The following is a 4,285-nucleotide window of genomic DNA, read 5'->3' on the forward strand; positions in this document are numbered from 1 at the left end:
TAAGCATTCTTCAGTGTTGTGGCCTTTGACTTTGTGAAAATCACAATACTTTCTCCGATCAGCGTTGTGGCGATGCCGGATGAACGGAGCCTTTGGCCACGGGAGCTCCTCTGTGGCGAATATCTCGGACACACTCTTTGTGAGTGGCGTCCACCTGGAGTTCTTCTCCGGTTTCACGTTATCTCTTCCGCCCAACCGATGCTGGAAACCGGACGGGGTGTCAAAGTTTACCCTTGACTGCCAAATGCCCAGCTTTCGCTTTTTGTTTAATCGGGCGGTAAGGACGTTGTTTTCCCTCGTCTTCTGGGTGTAGAGGTTCGTGCTCTGTGGAAGATCTCTACCCAGTTGCCTCTCGGTTTCCGCAAATCGTTTAGCTGCGGTCATGATGGCATCCCATGTGGATGGCATGCCATCTTTGCTCGTCAGGGTGCGGATGAGTTCCGGGTCGTTTGCGCCCTGGATGAAAGCGGCGCGAACGAGATCTTCGCTAACGTTGCCCAGGCTTAGCTTCTTCGAGTTGAAGCGAGTGATGTAGTCAGGCAAAGATTCTTCGTCCTCTCGGACGCACTTGAGGATTGTCCACTGCTCCTCAGTGTACTTTCTTTGCTGACTAAAGTGTTGGCTGAACTTCTGTTGGAAGTCTGCCCAATCGTAGATGTGGTGGACCGGCAGACGGTCGAACCACGCTCTAGCTGCCCCGACCAGCGTCATTTGGAACATATAACACCACGTGGGTTCCGTCCAGTTACTGACGGTCGCCCCCGCGATGAATCTGTTCAAGTGATCGTCAGGGTCAGAAATACCATCGTACGTGCCTATGTTAGACATTTGTTTGGCACTTCTTGGGGCGATTGCTTCCGCAATGTCCCTTGCGAATTTGGACGTTCCCGCCCTTGCCGCAGTTGGCGTGAATGTTTTGGAGAAGGCCCTTGGGCTATTGCCCACGTTTATTGGACTGAATGCTTCTCCAAAACGCCTTCTCGGTTGGGAATCCGTTTCTTTACGCTTCCCTTTCGCCCTATGACGAGGGTTCGCGTCTTCCTCGGATTCCTCCGAATCATCATCGTACTCGAATTCTTCCACTTGTTGGATTGAACGTAAACGTTCATCCAACTCAGCTTGGAACTCTTTTTGACGTGCTTCGGCCCACGCTTTAACCTCATCGAGTGTTTGGCAGGGGAGCCTCGTCTGTTGATTTTCTAACTGGGTATCGGTGAATCCCAGTGTCTGATTATTTACTTCACTTGCTCCAGCTTGGGTAGCTGGGGTAGTGTTCGTAAAGTTTGTGTACTCGGTATTCCCCCTTGTAGCTGGGGTCATAATTACCGGATTCTCTTGGTTACTCGGTTTTGGGACCGGAGTATCCTTAACCATCTTTCCAGAAGTTTTGAAAAAACTGGAGAAAAATAAAGTTCTAGCTTTATGCACGGATGGCGCCAATGAAGAAACACCAGTCGAACCCCGACAGATTACGAGTAACCTGAGGGTTAGATAGACGTTTCCCACGAGGGGTTAATTCCGGCAAGATGGTTCTTCCGATAACCTGCAAAACAGACACCGTGAGCTCGTCACTAAGAAAGGGGGGGGGGGGTTCCTCCTTGTGACCACCCTCCGGCGTGAGAATCAGTCTATATTACTCTTCGAATATAAAAGTATGTTATTAATACTAGAGCAGTTATCAGGTAAATTATACAAGATATTAGATGATGAAATGATATTACCATTTGATGTCTTTTATAGCCGAAGGTGGGTTTCCAAGGAGGTTTAGCCGGCCTACTACTCTGCCAACTGTGGCCTACGCACGTGCTCTGCTGGTAATTGGTGGATAGGCAGCGGCTGACAGTGACCAGGCGTGCTGTTCACTTTTCCTTTTCCACCAACTACAGGCTAGGCACGTGATATGGCAGGAGTTGGTGAGCAGGCGGCGGCTTTTGGTCACAGTGCTGTGGCGTGTTGTCTGCCATGCTGCTGTCAGTGAGCTGTCGTATCGTTGGTCAGATCTTTTGTCCATACCTCGTTAGGTATCACACAAAAGATCCTCCATTAGTATACGGACTGGCTCATTTAGGCGGGAGTTTTCCCCCTCCCGCCTTTATGCGGGAATGTTCCCGACTTTGCTCATTCCTTCTTCAGGTGACTACTGAATTATTATGAGTCTGAGCCTTATGCGTGTAGCCATGCTGCGCGGGTGGCCAGTCCCTAATGGCGGGTACCCGCACCTGCGGGAACAGGGGATACTTGGAAACCATAGGGAGGCATTTTCTGCGGGACCAGCTTGCGTACCGCATGTGAGGTCGTCACAACTCTGAGCGTGGTGGGTCCTGCAGGTTTGGTAGGTCGCGGCGCAGACGTCCCTATGGTGAAGTCTGCGGGTTCAACTGCGCAGACGTCCGTTGAAGGAGTCTTGCGTGTTCAACTGCGCAGACGTCTCCTTTTAAGGAAGTCTTGCGGGTCCTGACCGCCTCTGCTGGGACCTACCTCTTCACCCACAGATCAGCAGTTGCAGATTCAGTACATGACCAGATCAGCTGCTAACTGTTCGGTCATAAATGTAACATCATGAAAATAACGGATCAAAAATACCAAGTTTAAAAGATAAAGGATCAAAATTGCCAGTTTTAAACCTCGAGGACCAAAAAGGAAAATTATGCCTTCGCGATCGATCGCGATAAGCGACGGCTGAAGACCCAACGTCATCGCGTATCGTGATGACGTGGTCTGACAAGGGGCACGAGTCCCGCCACGTGTCCCCACATGGCACAAAGTTCGCCACGTATCACCACGTTTCATCGCGTCTGCCACGTGGCAGGGCTAGGGGTGACGCTGCACACCTACGTCACGATACGCGGCGGTGTTATCGAAGGGCCATCGCGTATCGTGATGGGCCCGGAGATCAGCCTATAAATAGCGGGCTCAAGCCCCTCATTCCATCACACCAAATCTCACAGCTTGTTTCTCTCTCTAAAATGTAACTCTCTTTACCTTGAAGTACGTGCAAAACCCGACGTTCCTCATAATCCGTGCTAAACTGACGATTCCTCGATTTTCGTGCCATAACCCGACGATGTTATATTGAAGTACTACCAATCCCGAGAAGACCCGACGTCCCGCCTCGATACGTGCTGACGTGTTGTGAAGATTTGGTGTGCCTCGAAACGCGTGTCGAATGAGGTGTTAATCAAGGAAGCTCGAGAAACGATAAGGCGTCGAAGTGTTGTCTAAGTTTCTAGGGTTATATAAGCCAAGCAAGGTATGCATAATGTCCGAATAAAATAATAATAAAATATCAAAAGGGTTAAACCCTAAGTCGAGGGTATACTCGATACCTCGAGAAATAAATAAATAAAAGAAAGGAATAAAGAAAAGAATAAATAAGGAATATGTATATTGATAATTCTTTATTTATAATGTTATTATTATTTAAATTGTTATTTGAATAATATAAAAGAAAATAAAATATATGTTTTTTCAAGAAGACGAAACGTAGTGTATAAGAAAACTAAAACAAGTAAAACTAGAGGTTTAACTTGTAAAAGAAAAGAAAGAATATTTAAACTAAAGGTTTAAAAGAAAATATAATCGAGGTAAAGATTATGCAAAAGAGACTAGAGGTCTTAAGCTGGATTAAAGATCCGGTACTAATAAAAGGTTATACTCATATTATAGGTGCGAGATAGCAAGGAAGAACCGATCAGTGTATTGAAGTTGATCTTTTCAAAGAAAGGTGAATACGCCCAACTTTATAAACTTGTTTAATCGAGTCAAATAAATGAAATGAATTACATGAGATTACGTTTACTAAAACATTATAAACAAACGTAATCGCTAGCCCTTAGGTTGTCGTGTACGTTTGTTTGGATCCTTACATCTATGGTAAAAAGTCGGTGCCGGTGGGCACACCGCGCCACACCTGGTCATTTGCCTCCGCCACGATGGGCCGGACCTAAGTTACGTCCGAGTGAGGGTGATCATGTGTATACATATTGACCTAAGTAATGTCGAACGTTGCGGTGTTTGATGGGGTGTCTTGTGTGTGACTTAAGTTAATAATTGTGTTTTGTTTTAAAACTTGATTATTCCTAAGCCACGATGGGCCGGACCTAAGTTATGTCTTGAGGGGTAATCAAGTAAAAGAAAATATTTTATGCGTCAGCTTATTCACCAGCATGTGTTGCTGATGTATTTTCTAAACATTTTGCAGGTAATCAAGATTAGGAGCTTGGAATGCTCGAAGTGCTTTGTTATCCGATGGATTGGATAAAACTTGTTTTGTTAAACTCTTAAA

Source organism: Bidens hawaiensis, unplaced genomic scaffold, assembly GCF_021521415.1.
Source record: "Bidens hawaiensis isolate Kalapana, Puna unplaced genomic scaffold, B.hawaiensis_p1.1 tig00016012_1, whole genome shotgun sequence".
NCBI classification, from domain to species: Eukaryota; Viridiplantae; Streptophyta; class Magnoliopsida; order Asterales; family Asteraceae; genus Bidens; species Bidens hawaiensis.